This window comes from Alligator mississippiensis, chromosome 12 (assembly GCF_030867095.1).
Source record: "Alligator mississippiensis isolate rAllMis1 chromosome 12, rAllMis1, whole genome shotgun sequence".
Classification (NCBI taxonomy): Eukaryota; Metazoa; Chordata; order Crocodylia; family Alligatoridae; genus Alligator; species Alligator mississippiensis.
In genome coordinates, this window is record NC_081835.1 from 30,111,594 (window position 1) to 30,133,969 (window position 22,376).

Below are 22,376 nucleotides of genomic sequence, written 5' to 3' on the forward strand. Positions count from 1 at the left end.
GTATGCCGCTGCATGTTCGGCGTGGGGTGCTAAGATTTTGTCCATTAAGTGCTGAAACGTCGCGGCTGCACCATGTAGCCCGAAGGGCATCCTCACGAACTCGTAGAGTCGGGGTCCCAAATGCAGTTTTTGGCCAATCTTTTCTGGCTATGGGGATCTGCCAGTATCCCTTTGCGAGGTCTAGGATTGATATATACTGGGCATTCCCAATGCGCTCTACTAGCTCTGCCACATGGGGCATGGCGAACGCGTAGAAGACTGCCAAGGCATTCAGCCACCTGTAATCAATGCATAGCCTCAAAGACCCATCCGGTTTGTGCACCAGGACCAGGAGGCTCCTCCAGGGGCTCCTTGAAGGTCGAATGACCCCTTGTTCCAACATTGAGTCAGTCTCTCCCCAAACAGCTTCTAGGAGGTGGTAGGGAAATGGGTCACCACCTCTCCCTCACTATTGCCCCAGGTGGGGACTTTATAGCATGGGAAGTGTCCCAAACCCACCTGGGTTCTTCGTGGAACACATCTCAGAACTCTTTTACCAGGGCTTTTGCCTCCTGCCTCTGAAAAGGGAACAATTCTTCCCCAACCCTAACTAGGGTTCCGACTTTAGAGGGTTCAGTTCTTCTTCTTATCCCTTGAGGTCCAAGGTCTTCGTTATCAGTCTCTGAAAAGGCAACCCACCCTTCAGGCTCTTGCCATTCTCAGAGGAGATTTACATGGTAAATTTGCCTCTCTCAAAGGTGACCAGGCCTGCGTACCTCATAGTCTACCGGCCCAACTCACCGTATTATCTCAAATGGCCCCTGTCATTGAGTCAGGAGCTTACTCATGGAAGTGGGAAGGAGTACCAGCACTTTCTGCCTGGGCTCGAATGTCCTCTCTTTGGCATGGCTATCATATTTCTCCTTCTGGCGGGTCTGTGCTTCCCGCATATTTTCGCTTGCTAGGTCACGGGCCATCTTTATTCTCTGTTGGAACTCCTGTTGGTATATGGTTGGCTCCCGGGCGGGTCCTCCATCCTGCTCCCATTCCTCTCTCAGGACTTGTAGGAGACTCCTCGGGTGATGTCCTAATACCAATTCAAATGGGGAGAACTTCATGGTGTCTTGAAGGGTGTTCCTGAGGGTGAATAGCACCAGTGGAAGGAGGAGGTCCCATTTCCGGGGGTCCCCTTGTATGCAGTGCTGTAATATCTGCTTTATTGTTCTGTTTAGGTGTTCCATCAGGCCATTGGTCTGGGGATGGTAGACCGAGGTACGGAGATGTTTTATCTGCAGCATTCGGCATACCACCCTCAGGACCCCTGACTTAAAATTCCGCCCCTGGTCGGTCAGTATTTCTTGTGGTATCCCCATCCTGGCTATCCACTTTATTAGCTCCTCGGCGACACATGGGGCGGTCACGGCTCACAGGGGAATGGCCTCTGGGTACCGGGTTGCGTAATCCACAAAGACCAATATGTATTGGTGACCGGAGCTGCTACGAGGAAGCAGCCCTACGACGTCCAAGGCTAACCATGAGAAAGGGATGTCTATAATGGGCATGGGTTGGAGGGGAGCCATGCAGGGCGTTCAGCCCTCATTTTCTGACATTCGAGGCAGGCTGCACATTGGCGGGCCGCCTCCTCCCCCATCCTGGGCCAAAAAAAAAATCTAATTACCCTTGCGAGGGTCTTGTCTCGCCCCAGATGCCCTCCTGCGGGGCTAGCTTGTGCCAACTGCCAAATAATTTGACGGAACTGGGCAGGCACCACCAATTGCATGCCCTCAGTCCCATCCCGCCTGTCCCCTTGTATTTCATAGATTTCATAGACATTAGGGCTGGAAGGGACCTCGGAAGATCATCGAGTCCAGCCCCCTGCCCAAAGGGCAGGAAGTCAGCTAAGGTCATAGGATCCCAGCAAGGTGAGCATCCAAGATAAGCATTGTACTCAGTAAAGAAGTTGGTTCCTTACCTCGAAGTGGGGAATCCCATCAGGTGGTGGGATCGGGACGTCTCTGGTGTCACGGACCTGCTCCTGAAGTGTCCTGAGTTCCAGATTTTCCTCTTGTGCTTCCCGGAACTGTAAGCAGCTGGTAGAGTCATTGAGGTCTAAGCCTTCTGCCTCATCTGTCAACTCTTCGTTCTCCTCTACTTCACCTAGCCACCCCTCATCGTTCTGGATTTTCTTGTGTGCCACTTCCGCATCCTGTACCCTATCCAGGACATCATAAAATGGCGCCCAGTCCCGGCCCAGTAGCATTTTGAAAGCTAGCTGTGGCACTATCCCCACCAGAAATTCTCCTTGATGCTCCATCACACGGAGGCGTATCCACAGCCGCTCAATTTGCTTGGCCTCCCCATGGAGGCAGGCCACCTTCACTGGGATGGCCTTCCTCCTGCCCTGTGGTTGCACCAAGTTGGCCCTCACTAAAGACTGAGTGCATCCCAAGTCCAGAGTAGCTTGCACAGGGCATCCTTCTACCCAGCCTTTGATGATGGGGCGACTCCAGGTCACATCCTCCTCCCCAACCGCATAGCTGCAATCCATCAGCTCGCTGGACTCGGGACCCCTCCACCTCTTTCCTTGGTCCATTGACCTGTTGGCAGGGAGCCAGCGCTCGGTGGACGGACTAGGGCATTCCCTTGAAAAATGGCCATTCTGCCCACACCGAAAGTATATGGTGTCCTTGGTAGCCCCCCAGTTGGGCGGACGCCTGTGTTTGGGTTCTTTTGGTGCTACCACAAGGGGCCCCAGGTTCCTCCTCTCCTGGGGATAGCTGGCCTCTGAGGCAGTAATGGCCTCTGCAAACTTCAGGGCTTCCTCACAGGTACGTGGGGTGTGCTGGTGCACCCAGCATTGCGTCTGCTCCTCTAGGTCATTTTGAAACTGCTCGAGGAGGATCTGGTCCACCAGGGCCTCTCTATCGTGCCCCACTGGACTTACCCATTTGTCCAGGAGATTCCGCAGCAGTTGTAACAGTACCCTCGGCTGCCTCTCATCGGGCCCTTTCTTTGCACGGAACAGTCAGCGATAATGTTCCGGGTTGATCTCCAACCTGTATAGGATGGCCGCCTTCACATGTTCGTAGTCTCTGGTGTTGTTTCTCGAGAGGGCTCGGTAGGCGGCCTGGGCCTTGCCTACCACCAGCGCTCCCAACTGGCTGGCCCAATAGCTCTTGTCGAGTCCGGTCATGAGGGCGTGGTGTTCAAACGCCTCGATATAGGTCTCCAGGTTATCGTTTCTGGACATCTTTGGCATTTTGAGACACCAGACTGTGCCAGAGCCAATCCTGCTGATGCTCCAGCATCTGCTGCTGTGAGTCCAGGATCTGGGTGAGAACCTATAGGTTCTGTCCAAGAGTATCCGCAGGGGCCATGGCTGCAGGTTGCATATTGGTGTAAGCCGCCAAGTCGGGGTTCTCCATTTTCCCAGCCAATGCACCACTTTGTGCCTGCCTCTGCTCTATTATGCATTCCCATGCCACCTTTGCCCAGGCAGTTGATCTTACTTGCCAGGGACCTACGTGTGGACCCCAGAGGGTACCTCGGCTGTCATCAGGGAAACCCCCTAAAACCCCCTAACTTTCCTGCCATGACTTTGAATGGATTGTCAGTGGAGAGGGTCCCGTTTGAGGATGCCTCCAGGGCCATCACACTCCTCAGCAGGTGCTCACGGGGCTCCATCCCCCCCTACACCCTGGCCAAGCGCCACCCTTTGAGACGGGCCTCCAAGTCTATTTTTGCGGCTAGCCCTTGCTGGTATCTCCCCCGATCTTCGTGTAGCCTCTCAACGGTGATCCCCCTGGGTGCTGGCTGGGTTCCAGCGGGAGGGCTAGGAGGCCCTCAGGTTTCAGGCTCGTCTTCCCAGATGCCCTTACCCCTCAGTGCCTACTGGCAGTAGCTCCCAGTGCACCCCACCTAGAGCCAAGGACTCTGCGGGTCTACCCTAACAAAAGGGACCATGGCACATGCCTTGATCCTCAACCCCTTCCCAGAAACACCTGAAGTGATGCGAAATGAACAAAACCACCACTGTGACTGCTGGGGAGATGTGACCGTGAGGAGAGAAGGGAAGGAGGACCAGAAGGAGAATAGAGTACCCCTCCCCGTGGGAACTCCATGAGCCCCTAGCGTCTCAGTGTCCCTAGGCCAGGGCACCTTCCAAGGCGGGGCCTATGCTCTCGCCCCAACTGGGGCCCTTCTCTCTCTCTCTCCAGGCTCTGCTTCTACTCTGGGTTGTGGCTCCATTGTCTGTGGTCAGAGGTCTCCAGCCAGCTCTTCCAGGAGTCACTGTGGGTCCCTCTGCTGGCTCCCTCAATCCCCGCTGGGCTTCTCCGGTTTGGGGTTCCCACTGCTCCTGCTGCAGCTATCACAGCCGGCATTCCCGCCGGTTTCCCTTCCTGCATCTTCAGTCCCTGCCGTTCCTTGGCTCAGGGATCTCCTGCAGCTCCCACTGCTCCCGCTGCTGCAGCAGCCACCCCTGCCACCTTTGCCAGCCTCTCCACTGGCGTCTTCAGTTCCTGCTGGTCTTCCCTGGCTCAGGGATCCCCTGCCGCTTCCATCGCTGCCGCTACCCTCGCCACCACTGCTGGCAACCAGCCGCCACAGCTGCACATCTCCTGCCTGGAGGTTCCCTGCTGGTTCTCCAGTCCTCGGTGATCCTCCAGCAACTTCAGGGCCACTCTTTATCTCCCCCAGGTGGTGTCTCCTCCTGACGTCACCCAGTCCCAGTTGGATATAAGTGCGGCTAATGAACCACGTGGGCGGTTTCCCGGCATACACTTCCTTGTTCCTCCTGGCCTCTACAAGAGGTATGTTGGGGTTTTCTTTTTTTTTTATGTTGAACTGTGGTTTGTCTGTAAACACGGCTTCCCCCTCTCCTGGTCCTTTGCCCCTGGGACACACTGCCATAGGGTATGTCCAGATGAGCGCGCATGTGCCTCTTGCAGCTTCTCAAACCCCTTTCAGATGCTTCAAGAGGCATGTGCAGGAACAAAAAAAAATTCCCTGTGCTGCAAATCTGCAGCCCAGAGGCAAGATTAGATACCTGGATATCCAGGGGTCAAAAAATACCCCAAGGGAAAAAATCAGAGCCAAGCCCCACTGCCCCACACCACACAGCAGGGCTGTGCCATGAGGCTCTGAGCATCCCCAACTGCTGCTGCTGCTCCTGGTAAGCTGCAGGTAGTGTGGGAGGTTGGAGCCAGGTGGGGGAGTAATGGGGGGGAGGAGCCAAGCAGGGCAGTGATCAGGAGGCTGGAGCTGACCAGGGGAATCCCTGAATTGCCTCCAGCCTCCTGTTTATTCTCCTGCTCATCTCCAGCCTCGGGAGGACTGCAGACAGAGCAGGATAATGAGCAGGAGGCTGGAGAAAATCCCCTTGAGATGAGCTAGAGACCTTCCCCTGCTCATCTCCAGCCTTGTGCTCATTCTCCTCCTCATCTCCAGCCTCCTGCTTGTTCCCCTGCTCATCTCCAGCCTCCCCAGGCTCATTTTCCTGCTCAGTTCTGTGCACCTCAGCACTATATGGATTCAGGTGCTCTAGGGAATATACAGAAACAATTTAAGGGACCTGAGGAACTTTATGTCCAACACCCAAAGTGCCTATAACATTTAGATGTCTCCTGGGGCTCCCAAGGCTGGAGACAAGCAGGAGAAGAAGCAGGGGGGTGGAGATGAGTGGGGGGGTGCTGGGTGGTAAGAAAGGGGTGCTGTAGTCCTGGGACCCTGCAGGCAGAGCAGTCCATGTGCTGCATGATGGGCTTTGCCCTGTGGGGGGCAGGGGGACACACCCCTCCTAAGCAGCCCCCCAACAGTCCCCCTACACCCATAGTTCTCCCACACCTACCTACACACTGACCTACATCCTCCCACATCCTTCCACACCCCTCCACCGCTCTTCCCACCCCCCTACTGCAAACTCCACATCCCCCCATCACACACTCACCATGTGATAAGGAAACCAAAAGCAAACATTAAAACATCTACATATTTAGGATTTATTTTATTATGGTGATAGAGGCACTGGTAGGCTTCCAGATTTATTTAACGTTTTAAATATAGCAATAAAACATTGCCCATCTGATCAATCCCTGTTTCTCTCTCGCTCTTTTGTTGTAATTGTGGAAGAACGTGGATTTTGGGGTATTTTAAAAAGTGAATTTGGGATGCTGCTTCAGCAGTCCATGCGGTACAAGGGGTAGTGTTCCCAGATACTAATTGCCCAGGCTCCAGAAGTTCCTGTCTATTTGTCCATCCGATTACTATGGGCAAGGCCCACCTGGCTAACTAGTAGCCCCCTTGTTATGGGGGCTAATGGATGAATGGAACAACTAAATTCTTGGGACAACTAATAAAAAAAAAAAAAAGATAGGAGTGTCGTGTGGGTCAAATGGTCAAAACATGAAAGCATGCCTGAGGGGGACACAGAGCAGAGCCCCCCAGGCCGGACCCATCGGTTCTCAAAGGCATTTAAGGAGCTGGCGGATGCTGCCCACTGGTGCTCTGCCCAGAAACATGCTCAGACAAGTGAGAGGAAAGTAGCCCCACAGTCTCCAGGCACCTTTCCGGCCAGAACCTCCTTCCTGGTCAAGTACAGGGCTCACTGGAGGTTGACCAGGAGGTCCCAGGACTTGGTAGGACCATAGATGGGGTGACCAAAATGAAAAAGGTGGGGTGTGAAATTCAACCAGAACCTCAAGAGGAGGTTTTGGAGGTGGAAGGACTGCAGCCTGGAGCACTCAAGGGTCATGTGCACCAGGGTCTCCCTCTGCCCACAGAAGGGACAGGAGACTGGGGTGTCTGTGAAGCTCCCCACATACATGCCTGTGGTGATGGCTCCATGGAGGAGCCACCAGCTGAGGTCTCCAGTGGCTCATGGGATGAGGATGGAGTATAGGCTCAGCCACTGGGGTGCCCCAGCCACACTGTCGCTGAGCAGGTCCTGTCACTTGGTGTCTGGGCAGGACACGAGGGCAGCATGATGGATCGTGTGGCATGTAAGCATAGAGAGGTGGAGGTGATGGATGGTGGTAAAGTGGAATGGTCTGGTGTCCTCCAGCTGGCTCAGATGGTAGAGTGGGGAGCGCCACAAGGTGAGGCGAAGCGCCGGCCCCATGACAAACTCCAGTGGTTTGGAGGACACAGAGGGGGGAGGGGAGCGGGGACCACCACTGTGCAAGATCTAGTCAGCAAAGGCAAGGGCATTGGAAGATAGGGCAGATTTCACCTTCTGGACCAGACTGCAGGTTGCATATGTTGTGGGTAGACCCATGCACCAGGCCAGTGCGGTGGGTTCTACCCACTCTTGCCTATCGTAGTCTAGTCTCCAATACGGGTGACACCAGCCAGGATCAACCTCTGTCACAATTGGGGCCCCTCTGCTGTTGGCACCTGCAGCTAGGGGTTCCAGAGGAGGGGCTTGATGAGCAGGTCAGTGCCCTGGGCGACTGTTGCGGGGGACCTGGAAGCAGAAACCAGCTTCCAGGCCTGGAAGAGGTCCTGGTAGAAATCTGGTGGCCCTTGCAGGTCCTGCAAGAAGAATCCCTGCAGGCTGAGGAACTGACAGTTGTATCAGAGCCCCTGGAAGTGGCAAAGAAAAGTGCGCCCCGGGTGGCCCTATGCCGCATGGCTACTGACACCGTGTAGCACTTGCTGCTGGGCCTGAAGGTGGAATGCCAGAACCTGGCTGCGCAGGCAAACCAGGCCCTGGCCACCCTCTCACAAGGGGAGGCTCAGGACTTCTGCAGTGACCCAGTGCCATCCTGGCCAGAAAAACTCCAGCGCCCATCTCTGGAGTCTTGCCAGGACCTCAGGGGGCATAGGCAGGTTCTGTAAGTGATGCCAGAGCATGGACAGGACCAGCTGGTTCAGCACCAGCACTCTCCCACTCAGGGAGAGACATCTCAGGAGCCCTGCCCATGCTCAGAGCTATTCCACCATCCTTGCCTTCAGCTGGTGCCAGTTCTCTGGTGGGGAGGGGTCAGTGAGGGACAGGTAGACCCCCAAGTAGAGTAGCAAGCCCGCGCTTCAGCAGATCCCGTGGAGCACGGGTGGGAGTGAGCCCACCTATCACCCATCATCCACCACCAGGCCAAAGCTTTTGACCCAGTTGACCTGGGCAGAGGAGGTTGCCGAGTACAATTCTTGGCAGACCTCCACCTGTGCCAGGTCACCTGAGTCCTGGACCATGAGGAGTACGTCATCAGCATACGCTGACAGAACCAGCCATACCACTGGCTCCTGGAGCATCAACCCTGCCACCCACTTCCACAGGAGAATGAGGAAGGGCTCCAGGGCCAAGGTGTACAACTGGCCTGACAGTGGGCAGCCTTGATACACCCCTCTCCTGAACAGGATGGGCTCCGTCAGGGTCCAGTTGAGCTTGACCAAACACTCTGCAGAGGCATACAGCACCTGGAGAGCCCACACGAAGCAGGGCCCAAAGTCAAAAGACCACAGCATGACTGTGAGGTACCTATGATCCACTCTGTCAAACGCCTTCTCCTGGTCCAGGGACAGGAGAGCGAAAGACAGGCCCTCCTGGCATGCTAGCTCCAGGAGGTCCTGAACCGGGTACAGGTTGTCAAAGATGGAACGTCCAGGCACTCTGTACATCTGCTAGGGATGGATCATGTCCGTCAGCATGGACTGCAGGCGCAGCGAGATGGCCTTCACTGCCACCTTGTAGTCCATGCAGAGGAGGGACATGGGATGCCAGTTCCTCAGGTCATGCGGATCCCCCTTCTTCAGCAGGAGGGTCAGCATGGCCCTCCGGCATGACAAAGGGTGTTCCCCACTTCCCTTGATTCAGCCCAGACTGTAGGGAGGAAGGAGGGTGAAGCTCACTGAGCAACAGCCCCACAGGAAAAAAACCGTGAGGGCTATGCTTTGATAATGTGGGGGTGGGGTAACACACCCACACACACAAGGGCTGAGGAAACTTGAGCTGGCTTACTCAGCCACACAACAAACACCAAGGCAGGGGGAGTGGACCACAGGACTTGCCATGCAATGGCAAGAACACACAGGGAAGGCTGCTGAGGCAGATGTAACAGATGGCTGGAGCAGTGGAGGGGCTTTGTTTGTTGAATATCTGTCCAGGATCCCCTCAGGCCTCCAGCCAGGTACTCAGCAGCAGCACAGTAGGCAGGAAGACAAAGGAGGATCAGATGCAGTGAGGTAGCTGTGGGGGAGGACAGAAGCAGTCAGTCAGGGAGTAATCCAGTGCAGGTGTGGTGTCAGGTGGTGCAGCAGGGAATCTCCTTCTTTCCTGAGTGGGGGCAGCAGCAGAACAATGGCAGCAGCAGCAACAGCAACTGTGATGGTAGGAGCCGTCCAGTTCAGCCACTCAGGGTGTGCTTCTGGTGAAAGTGGAGGTGAAGGCAGGGGTTGGCCTGCCAAAGCGCCTTTAGGATCCAGCAGTGATGGTGGGGGAGGGGACCACAGGCAGTGCAGACTCCTTCCCCAGGCTGTCCCAGCTCAAATTTGCACTGTTTATATTTGAGCTGCTGCAAGCACACGTTTGCATATTGTGCAGGCCGGGAGCGGTCCGAGGCCCTCGGGGGTTTTTTCTCACGCGGCGGGCTGTGGCCAGCAGCCCAGACACGCTGGGTCGGGGAAGACAGGCGGCACGCTAGAATTAGGCACGGATGCTTAGTGGTTGAGATTATTTTACTTACACCGAAGATGGTTGCGGTACAGGCAGGAAAACTTGCTTGAGTTGCAGTTACAAAACAAAACAAAACACTTGAACCTGCAGAACATAAGGGTACATTGCAATGGGGTTTCGGCGATGGGAGATGAACAAAAACTTCGAGAGTACGTCGCAATGGGAGTTTCGGCGACGGGAAGAAAAAACTGCAGGGTTCGAATCCCGGGTAGAGCTCTGGATTCACTCACACGAAGTTTGCTAGGCTCCGTGGAACTTGCGCGCAGGGAAGGGTACGTCGAGGGATCAGGCAGCGACGGGGAGAGGCAAGAGGTTGATCAGACCCCTATAGCCTTCTTGATATACACGCTGGGTCCGATAGGCTCCGCAGCGCTTAGAGATCTTCACGAAACGTGAAGTTCTCCTCCTCCCGATAGTCGTGGAGTCCTCCAACTTGGGTGGAAACCACTCAAGCCTCTTATACGGCTAGCAAGCCAATCACTAGCCGCCATGTAGGAATAATTTAGAACTGACCAATAGCGGGGCACGAATCTGAATACAAATGGTGGGAACTCCTTGCAACCTGCATTTCTATGTTGCAACAAAGAAATGCACCCTGCAAAGAAAGCTACAAGTGGCGGGAAATAATTCAGCAGTGCCGAAGCACACACAAACAAAAATCACACCCTTGGGTTGTGACACATATGTAGACACATCCATATTGTCCAGTCAAAAAGCCTCTTTCCAACTTTTTAGTAAATTTAAGTGAAGAAAGGCAAAATATAACCTGCAAACCATACAGTCAAAATACTGTAGGCATCACAGATTTAAAAGATGCATTCCTAACCATTGTTACAACTTTTAATAATTCTGATCAATAAATAGGACCCTTTAATATTTTCTACAATAGTAAGGACTTCATATCCACTTAACATTCTCAGAAAGGACCAACAGTTCCTGGTGACTGTCCTATGAAAGGACTAAAACAAAAGACATATTTCTTCACTAATACTTCATTACTTGTACTCAACCATAACTCTCTACAGCATACTCTATGTATACTCAATTAGTGTACAATAGTACTGCCTCCACTCTGTTCAAGATGGTAGCTATAGATATCCAAATATGAGAGTGTGGCCAGTAGAAATTATATATCCAGTATGCATTCTTGTTCCAATGTGATTGCTTATAGAATTAATGACGTGCCTACTTAATGAGTAGTGATTTTATTGGTAAGATTATTAGCCACTCTGAGACTTTGGGATACACAGGGATACAAGTTTTATAAATTCTAATATAGTAAAGGACTTAGTCCATCTGTCTGTCCATAACACTCTTGGAGCAGTCTGATTGGTCACTGAAATAACCAATCAGAGAGTGCTCCAAGAGCATTATGGACAGGTCGCGGCGGCAACACTCTGCCATGACTGCTCTGCTAGCACTGCTGACCTTACTCCCCTGCTCCATCCCCACCAGCAGGGCTCAGGGTGAGGCTAGTGATGCTGGTCCCAGCCCTGATCCCTGGAGGCAGTGGCGTGGTGCCATGATGGTGAGGATGGAGGGGACGGTGTGGGGTGCTGGCAGAGGGGGATAGGGAGGCAAGCTTCCCTTCCAAGCTCCTGGAAGGAGGCGGTGGTGTGTGGGTGGGGTTAGGGTTAGCAAGCTTCCTTTCTCCCCTCCTCCCCGTCATTCTTGATGGGCAATTCACTAGTATATAAATAAAAGACTTCATTGGAATTGAAATCAAGGCACACCTTTCCTGTAGAGGTGCAAGGTCTGTAATGATGTTCCACCACCAGCCCTAGAAACAAATGACACTTGAACACTTCCAGAAATCTAGGCTGCTGACAGATGTGAACCCCCTCCCCCCCCCCCCAAAAAAAAAAAAAAAGCAAAAAACCCCCCATGCTTTACCAGAAGAGGTAGTACATTAGTTCAACCCAGCTCTACAGCATCTGTTTAGATTGGGTGCTTCAGTGGGGCTTTTGGACCCTTTTATCTAGTAGCTGATTTAATCAGCTATTAGATAAAAAGGCCAAAAAAGTCCCACTGAAGCACCTGATCTATATCTATCAGGGACGGGCAATTAGTTTGGTTGGAGGGCCACTTAACAAGTTTTGGTGAGCTGTCAATGGCCAGAAGGGTAGCCCCACTCCTTGACAGGTACCCTGCCCCCTGGTCACTATCTTGGGACCAGAAGTCCCACCCCCTAACCCCTGACCTTTGCCACCGGGAGTCCTCCTCCCCCCCCCCCCCCCCCCGAGAAGTACTTCATTTGAGAAGGGGGTTTGCCATGTTGGAACAGGAAAAAAACAAATAATACTAAAAATCAAGCATCCACAATAATATTTTAAAATTGTATTTAAAAAATATTTTTGTCCTGATTTCTGTTTGTGTCCTGTATATAGAGGTGATTACATAATAGCTCAAAATGAAGTCTTACTCTTGTATATTGTGGGGTTGTGGAAGGGTGAGGGGAGGTTGGGTGTGTATGTGAGGTGTGGGGGAAGGTGTGGGTAGCTGTGGTGTTTGTGGGTTGTGTGATTGTGTGTGAGGAGCATGTGATTGTGAGGTTTGCAGGGGAGGGTTTGTGAGTACGGTGGGGTGTGCATGGAAACCCCCCGGAAGCACCCCCTTGAGCTAGTCAACACCCAACCTGTGCATCCTGTGGCACGTCCCCACCACTACTAACAATGCACAGCCCCACCCCATCCCACACCTGCTTTGGACTGACCCTGGCAGGAGCAGACCAGCTGGAACCTGTGCCACAGCCCCAACCCCAACTTTCCCTGTGCCTGCTCCTGACTCACCTGCTTAAGTTAAACAGCAGTGGCAGCACTGGCTGGGCAGAAGCTATTGCTCAGCATGGGGGAAAAGCAGCTTCTCCCCCTCCCTGCTGCCTTACGCTCCCTGCTGCAGCCACCCCAAGCCCATGCTGGGCTGCTCTGTGGCTCATCTGTGCTGCCACCATGGCCCCATGGGGCAGCCTGGAGGTGGCGGTGACAGAAGTGGAGACACAGGGCAGCCCAGCATAGGCTCTGGGTGGTTGTAGCAGGAAGCACTTGGCAGCAGCAAGGGGGTGGGGCTGCTTTTCCCCCACACTGAGCAGCAGTTTCTGTTTAGCATGAGCAGGTGAGTCTGGAGCAGGCACGAGGCAGGCTGGAGCCCATGGAAGCCAGGGAAAGAGCTGTGGTGAGGGTCTCCACTGCTACTGCGGGGCTGAGGCCAGCAGTGGCAGCAGATGGAAGAAGCTGCCATCACCTGGTCTGCTTAGAAAGGGGAAGGCAGTGCCCAGGGCATGGCAGGACACACCATGGCCAGACAATGCCTGGGCCAGGTGGGACTGAAGGACCCGCTGTGGGCTGGATTTGGTCTGCAGGCCATATTTTGACCACGCCTGATATAGATGTTGTATGAGCTGAGTCAAACTAATGCAATGCCTCTTCTGGGCATGTGCTGGGCTCAGAACAGGGGCACACCAAATTAAAAGTAAAGAGCTGGGATTTTCTTTTGTCTGCAAGCATTGTTTGTAACTAAGCTGATCATATCCATTTTAAGCTTCTTTAAATCCTTATGCTGAGCTGTCTCTTAGCCTTCACCACAGTATTTATTATATTCAATAAGCAGGTTTTTTCCTGAAGTAACAAAGTCTGGTAAATCTTCATATTGTGAGGAATTGTCTAGTGGTTTTGCAAGTAAAAATTGATTGGAAAATCATGTGCCCTCAGAGGCAGGGCAGCATCTCATGGGGACAAAAGTTAGTTTTTCTTTGACTGGATTTTAGCCACTGTAGATAGAAGGGACAGTTTTTGCCTGATCTGGCCCCTAAAAGTGCTCTACAGCCATGACAAACAGAAGTACATGGCTGCAAAGCACATTAAAAGGGCCTGATCCCATAAAAATATAAGCCCACAGTGCATGAGTGTTCAGCTGAAGATGTTTCAAAACATGGTGTCTTCAGTAACTTGAGTCTGCCTCAGGAGGGCTCCAACCCATCCACCCCACCCCCTAGCGATGGCTGGGGAACCCCTAGAACAGACTCCTTCTGCTCCCTTTCTCTCCCCCCATTCTGAAAACAGCTCCAAGGCTGAGAGGGAGGAAGGGCCATTGCTGACGGAGGCTAGCTGCTAGAAGCTAGGTTCTAGGGCTGTGTGAAACAGTACCACTTTTTTGTTTCAACTTCCATTTCACCATTTCAAAGGACAATGTTTTGTTTCAACATTTTGTTTAATTTCAAAGCATTGTTCCATTTCGTTTTGCCGAAACTGTTTCACTGTTTCAACACATTTCCATGTTTTGCCCATAGACTAAAATGGGCAAATCACAAAAATTCCTGTAATTTTGTTAATTCATGCCTGATTCAAATGAAAACAGCAGGGAGGGTAGCACCTACTGATGCCACAAATCCTGTCAAGTTTTAAGGAGATAGATGCAGGGAAACTGCACCTCAAACTGTTCAGAGCAAAACTCATGTCACTTGTAAGTATGAAAGCATGGGGCAGGGGGTAGTGGTGAAAAGAGCAGGTGTGGTAGCCCCTGCTGAGGCCATGAAGCCTGCCAAGTTTCAAGGAGATAGGTGCAGGAGTTTTTGGGAGACCACATCTCAAAGTGCTGTCAAGCAAAACCCAGGTCATGTGTGTGTATTAAGGCACAGTGGGGTGAAAACAGCAGGCATGGTAGCCCCTGCTGAGGCCATTAATCCTGCCAAGCTTCAAGGAGATATGCACAGGGGTTTGGGGGAAACTGCACCTCAAACTGCTGACAAGCAAGACTCATGATTGTGTGTGTGTGTTAAGGTGCACCCCACTGGTGCTGGGTCCTCTATACAACATGGTAGTGTGCTCCAATGAGGTCTCCTCCTCCTCTACAGCCTCCAACTGGTCCACCACTTTAAATAACAACAGGTAAGTAAGCAGCACAGTAGCACTAGCTCTCAGGCAGCCAAACTGTCACAGAGCCTTTCTTTCCTTTCCTGCAGGAGCTTCTTCTCCAGCAGCTGCCAGAGAACTCTCTCTGCCAGCCCCAGCCCTGGGGCTTAGATGTACCCAGGGCCCTGCTTCCTTCCAGTCAGCTGACCAGGGAAAGGTGTTAGGGGTGTAGATTGTAGCTGTGTTAGTCTAAGGACATGGCACTGGCAGACAAGGTTCTTTGGGTCAATCTGATATCTTTTAGTAGACCAACTGAATAGTTGAAGAAATATATCTTAACAAGGTTTTGGGTTGAAAAACCCTTCATCAGGCTAAGGAAGCACCCACAGTTGGTGTGTGTACTGTTCCTGGATGGAAGGAATAGTAAAGAAGCCAGAGGCTGATATGCAATTTAGGCAAGGAAGTTGGACAGCGAAAATGGAAATGGAGGTGTCAGGGGGTGAGGGACAGGCTGGGGTAGGGAGAAAGGGAGATGCAGCAGGTAAAAGTGGAGAGGTACCTGGGGAGTCAGGTGTCTGGCAGCTTGTAGTGTGTCAGAATTCCAACGTCTAAGTTGAGTCAAGTAGTTTCTGTACCTAGGAGGTTGATGAAGTGCAGTTCGTAGGCTCGTCTATGAAAAGCGGTTTGTAAATTCAAACAAGCACTGAACCTGGCTAACTGCATAACCAGAAGTCAACTTCCTACGGCCCAAAACACGCTGAATGGATCAAGACCATGCCATGATGAGACATGCAAAACCTGCCAACAATATCTCCAGTATGGGGATATCTTCACAATACATATCTCCATCAGGGCACCAAGTGCCCTATTGGAAAATACGTAGGGGACACCAAACAACTGTGCACCAGAATGAGTGCACGCTGAAAATATATCAAAGACAAAAACACCCAACTACCTGTCTCCAATCTCTCAGGCCCGATCCTCAAAGGGAATTTACAAACCACTTTTCACAGACAAGCCTATGAACTGCACTTCATCAACCTCCTAGGCACAGAAACTCATTGACTCAACTTAGACATTGGAATTTTGACACACTACAACCTGCCAGAGATCTGACTCCCCAGGTACCTCTACACTTTTACCTGCTACATCCCCCTTCTCCCTGACTCCAGCCTGTCCCTCACTCCCTGATGCCTCCATTTCCATTTTCACTGACTGACTTTCTTGCCTGCATTGCATGCCAGCCTCTGGCTGCTTTACTATTCCTTCCATCCAGGAACAGCACACACACCAACTGCAGGTGCTTCCTCAGCCTGATGAAGGGTTTTTCAACCCAAAAGCTGGCATTCTAGTCAGTTAAGCTGAGCTCAGTTGGAGCTTCACAACTCCACAGCAACCAGCAAGCTTCAGGCCTGTCAAAGATATGATGGGACTGGGCTTTCCCCAGCCAGGACTGTGCGCGAGCGTGTGGTATCTAGAGGTTATGGCGCCTCCTACCTGCCTTCCATCAGAGAGCTCCTCAGTCCTGGCATCTCCTGGAGTTGCCATGACACCGGCAGTTCCACCAGGCCTCCTGACCCAGGAAGAGTGCAGTTTTAGTGGTTGTGCCTAGGACCTGGGTCCTCCTTCTTCCCTATGGCCCCTGCCCATACCTCTAAGTTAGTCCTGGCATGGGAGCTCAGCAGAGACATGTTCTTCCCCTGCGGGCTGGTGATACAGCAAGTGCCACCTCCAGCTCTGAGAGCGAGGCACTAAATGATTGTGAAACAAGGGTTAAAAAAAAGAAAGAAGTGCAGATGGAGTGAGGAGGGTGGTACTCACTCTGTCTGCACGTGGAACTTAAGGAACTCCAGGAGCGGGAGGTTCATCTTCAGGATGACCAGCTGCTCCACCAAACCAGGATCCAAAGAGGTGCACTGAGGTGTCACTACATCACCAGCAATGCTGAACCACTTTCACTTGGAATACTGGTCGGTGGACAGGACAGGTGCTCCCAGGCAATCATGGCCACATCTGGCTGCAGTTTGCTCAGTAGGCCAAGGGGTCAAACAGCAGCAGCTCCACATCCTCATCAAGATAGGCAGCCACCAATACCTGAGTGCTGCCTGCCTGATGGTGGGTTGTGATGGCTCTGGACCCCACCATGGAAGGCATCTTTCCCCCCTCGATGCTCTGGTGGAAGTAGCCTGCCACCTTTCTGCATTTTGAAATGAGCTTGCTGGTGGTGCTGGTGCAATCACCAGCAGTTCTGTCTCTCTCCAAGGCATTCCTGCCAATGAGTTGCAACTTGTGTGCCACACAGCGGATGTCAACGAAGTTGGCATCACAGACTGCTTTGGCCATATTGGCCCCATTGTCTGTGACCATGAACCCATGGGTAAGCTCACCCTGCCCAATGAGCCACCCCTGCATCAAGCATTTCATGGCCCCCATGATCTCAGTTGCCATGTGGGACTCATCCATCACCTCAGCTTGGAGAGCCCACTGATGGCCTGATTTGTCACACAGGTGCCCTGTGAGGGGAAGGTATGCATGATCTCCACCCCGGCTGCTCCAGATGTCCAAGATGAAGTTTAAAGCCACCTGCAGACCTGCCTTGCGCACCTCCTCCCTCAAGTACTCTCTGCATGCCTCCTACAGGGTGGGCACCACTGTCCTGCTGAAGATGGTGCATGCAGGCACTTGGTAGGATGGGACCACGAGCTCCATGAGCCAAATGAATTCTGTCTGATCAACTAAGGAGAAGGGCTGGCCATCCACAGCAAACATCTCCCCAATGCTCTGGGTGATCTCATTCACCTTGGGAATGCCCCCATCCACCTTTCCCCCACTGTTCCAGGGTGGCCTGCTCTGCTTTGGGGGGATGGGGGCTTTTGAGTGAGGGGGGGAACTTCTTCTTTGGCATGGTTCCACTGGTGCCAGTCTGAGGAGGAGCAAGGGCAAGGGGTTGGCGCCCATGGAGATGCATCAGCATCACCGTGGTGCTCGTGCGTTTCATTCCCTTTCCCCAGCCTGGTTTTGGCTCAGCAGTGCAGGCAGATAGCATGTGGAATCATCTACCAGCTCAAAATAATCCCAGACCATGCTACCCATTTGCTTTTGGGGTGCGGGTGCATGTGCAGACGCTGCCTTTTCTCCCTTCCTCAGCAGGTGGAGGCACAGCAACAGGAGGAGCAGACTCAGCTGAGCCACTTGCCTCCACAACCTCTATCTCAACCTCCTCTGAAGTGCCTTCTGGGGAAGGAGACCTGGCTCTAAGGGAAACATGAGAGGTATGGAGCACAAACTCAGATGATTCCCCCTCCTTCCCCAGAATTTCCCTTGCTATGGCACTCAGATCTAGCTCCAGCTCTTTCTCTGGCATGGGAAGGCTCAGAATGGGAAGCAAAATGGGCTGGAGGAGACTGTCATGCTGGTGGTGCTTGTTGTCATGGTGGTGGTGGTTAGGAGTAATGACTGGTGCTCTTGGAGGGGATGCAGACTCAGGCAGCGGCACTGCTCCCCTCTCCTTGCTGCCAGTAGAACCGGAAGTCTCATGCCTGCTAGTTGTAGAAAAGAAGCTGCATCTCAGTTTGGGGGGAGTGGGAACTTACAGCTCTCCCTCTACCCCCTCTTCTACCCTTCCTAAAGGCTTGCAATCTGCCTTTCCAGCATACTTCATGCTGTGTTTCATAGTGTCTGCCTTGATGTGCTGAAAAATCTGTGTGTTCTTCTGTAATGTGATCTTTATTTATGAAATATATGTAGATAATTTTATGTATATGTAGTGTGTGTGTGTAGTTATGTAATAAATAAAATATATAAATGTATGTAGTATGTGTTCCTGAATACATTCTATATTATAATATGCCATATATGCTGTACTTCCCTGCACAGTGAATGGAATGCACACTGTGAGAAAAAGCAGAGATTTCTTTTTCAGGGGAAAAGAATCAAAATAGACTAACAAAAAAAAAAAAAAAAAAAAAAAAGAGGATTTTGGGGGAGGAATAAATTGAAAGGAATGAAGGAATGCAATAATAAAAGGATATAGAAGGCAAAAGGTATTGAATCCTACTTGCTAGTAACAGGCTAGCAAGTAGGAAGTGATAGCCTTTCTCTGGAGCTGGAGCTCCCTGGTTACTGCTGCCATGCTCCCGCTACTGCCACCGTGCCCCCAGCCGCCGGAGGCACATGTTGTTCATGCCCAAGGCACATAGAAACTCAGTTCAAACAATGCTGCTTTTTATGCTGTTTTTCCACCCCTCCGCCAGAGCACTGGGATTGGAAGGGACCTCAGGGAAGGATCAGTCACTGGCCAGCTACACAGTCAATATCAGAGCAGTCCTTCCCCCCTCTTCCCCCTCCCTCTCCTTAGTTTTTGCTTCCCTGCAAGTAAGCCCAGCTTTAAAACTCAAAATATTTTGATTGCTGTTTTATTTCATTTCAATTTTGCTGTTTCAAGCTCAAAATGAGTCAAAACAGCATCTAAATGAAACACCTGGCAAAATTTTGCACAGGCCTATTCCTCTCCCCCACGGACTCAACAGTGAACTTCTGTTTGTTTTGGGGGAATTGTTGCAACTCATAATGCTCTGCAGGAAGCATTCTAAGTTACAGTGGGAAGATGCTCTTCTGTCTACACCCTGTCACTTAATCTAAATTACATTAGAATAACTGATGCCACAGCCTTTCCTTCAGATCTTTATCTTTCTAGACTTACAAAATGTAGTAGGAAGTAATAAGGTCTTTGGTAATCAAGATGTCTGATGCCTCTTTTGAGCACCTTAAGATGCCATTTATTTCAAAAGTAGCATATGTTTGGCCTCTACTTATAAAAAAGCTCTTGTTGATGACATTGCTGATATTAGATCACTACATTTCTGTTCAGATTACTCAAATAGCTGTGTTGAGGCAATTTAGTATGTTTGGGTACCTCAGATGTCCTTGACTCTTGCTAATTAGCATTCCAAGAAGCATATAGACAAGAGACCACATTTCATAGATTTAGAGATGATGAAGCCAGAAGAGAATGTTATGGCTACCATTTCTGATACCTTCAAATTACCAGCCATAGAATACTCATATCTTTTTAAAGAATATCTAATCTTTATTTTTACAATATTCAGTGAGGAACAATCCATTAAAACCTTTGGTAACTGGTTAATTACCCCTTTTTTTTTTAAACAAGGTGTCCCTTATTTCTAAGCAATAGGAATAGCTTCAACTTCCAGTCAAAGTATTAAATCTTTGACTGCTAGACTGAAAAGCTCTCTTTTGCAGAAGAAGCCAAACTTCATACCCCTTCTAGATGCAAACTCAAATCTTGACATAGATGAGAATCAAAGAACACAAAGGTTTTGAGACATGCATTAGGGCTGTGCAAAGCTTTGGGTGCTGATTTGATTTGGAGGAGATTCAGCCCAGTTCAGTGGCTAAACCTCTGAATCTGAATCGAATCAGGAGACCAAATAAAAGATCTGAATCGATTCGAAGCTCTCCAAATTGATTTGGAAAAGATTCAAAGAGCTTTGGCTCTTCAGGCAGTCCCTGCTTGCTGCAGCCGGGAGCTGTACCCGGACTTCATGCTGGTAAGTAGGGGGTGGGGGAGGGGGGGCGGACCATAGCAGGACCCCTGCCAGGCCCCATCCTCTGCCTGCTCCCCCAGCCCCCCTGAGTACTCCTGACCCCCACCTGCTCTCCCAGTCCCCCCATGGCTGCCCCACAAGCCCTAGTTCCCAGCTTTTTAAAAAAAACAAGTCATGAATCACCGGCTGCCGCCAGGTGGGGGGGATGATCCCTGCTGTCCCCCAACTGCATGGGGAGGTTTGCATGGGGAGCGTGGGTGGGGCAGCCATAGAGAGTGGGTGGGGGATGGAGCCGATTTGGAGATTTGGACAATTCAGCAGTGGCTGAATCGATTCAGGACAGTGATTTGAATCACCAAATTGAATCACTGTCCCCCAAATCGGCTGAATCCAAAGCAAATACTAGCTGCTTTGCACAGGCCTCATGTGCATGTCCCAGTCAGCGATCTGTACAAAGGGCTCACTCAGATAGTAATTTGCTGGTAAGATGACTTCTTAGAATAAGTAATGTGTGAATTAAAGAAAAATAATGAAATATTATAGACAGAAAAAGGATGTTTTTATTTAAATCCTCTGTTCTGAGAGAGGCTTTTAAAACTATGTAGGAACTGCATGTAGCTCACAAGCTGCAGTCTGGCCACCTCTGCTGTGTTATCACTACTTTTGTTCCCTGTGTAAGGATAGTCTTAGACAAAAGGAAAGTCACACCTGAGTCATCTCTTCAAAAAATTGAATGTATTAAATTTCAAGTCTTCCACAACAGAACAAAGTTTTCCAGGCTTGTAATCATTCCTGTGGCTCTTTTCTGAATCCTCATCATTTTACAAACTTCCTTGTTGAAGCATTAATATTAGAACAGGATGCAACGCTCCCATAGTGATTGTACTAGTACAAAATATAGAATCAATATAGCCTCCTTCTACCAATTGACTGTACCCCCTATTTGTACCACAGATATCATAAAACCTTTTTGTCCAGAGCTTCTGCTACTCAGGATACAGACTTCATCTTTTTAGTATGACCTGGATTCTTTATTTTTATTTTAAGTTAGCCAATTTTGATTTTAATTTAGCCAAATTTAACTGCATTTTATTTGTGTGCACTCAGTTCACCTAACAACCCAGATTTCTGTATCAGGCCCCCTCTACATGTGCAGGTAGAAATGCAACTGGAAGACTCTGGGTCCTAGTTGTCTATGAGGGGCAGCCAGGACCAAAAGCCTTTCATGGGCCTGGGATTTTCACAAACCCCCGAACACCATGGACATGGTACCGTGGACATGGACTATGCTACATGTGCAAATTAAAGCTGGATAGCAACCAACTATAAAGTTAGTATACATTTTTGAGGTCTAGCTTTATAGCTGGTTGGAACTTTTTATTGTGTGATAGATACTTTGGTCTCAAGGTAACTGCACAATTAATTGCACAATACTTACATGTAGAGGAGGCATCAGTGACATATCCTCTTCTTTATCTATCACTCTCTAGGACTTGCAAACTAGTCAAATAATATCAGTTACTGGTCAATTGACCAATTACTATTTGACCACAGTCAAAAACTGTCAGTGATGCCACGAAGCCAAGAATGCCCTCGCTAACGAATGATACCCACCACCTCAGGTAGGTGTTGGCCTGTCTTTTTTATTGCATCATAGTGTCATTTGTAAGCAAAGGCATAAGTGAGGAAACACACTTTACAAACAGGTACTCTCTACCTGGCTCCTCTCTCCTGAACTCCAGTCTCCTTTTCCTTCCTCAACATTAAGCCAGGTAGAGCTGCAGGAGCTGCTCTATGCGGAGAGAAGAGCCAAAAAGAAAAAAAACCCTTGTAACAGGAGGGAGGTCAGGGTCGCCATGCTGTCCCCTGCCACCTCCTTTACCGTGCCGAGCCGTCATCTTGCACCCTCTGATTCTCATCCGCCACGTCTTTGATTTTATATATTTTCATAGGGAGGCTGCCTTCTGTTCACTTGGCCATGGTTCTCCTGTCACTATTGTACCGTGCACCCAAGCCTTATGGGTTATGCGTGGCTCCTACCACCCCAATGCCATGCCCCAAGCCTTGCAGATGTAATGGACGTTATTCTGTCCCTCTCTCTCCGTGCCCTTTCTGGCACTCGGGCTCTCTGCAGTCCAGTCTCTCTCCCTCTCTTTCCGTGCCCTTCTCTCAGGCTTTCCCAGTAACGCCGCCCCCTCTGTGAGGGCTCCTCAGTAGTGCTGCGCCCTCTCCGGGCTCACCACGCCCACACTGGGGGCTTCTCAGTAATGCTGCCCCTCTCCTGGGGCTCTCCGTGCCCACACTGGGGCTTCT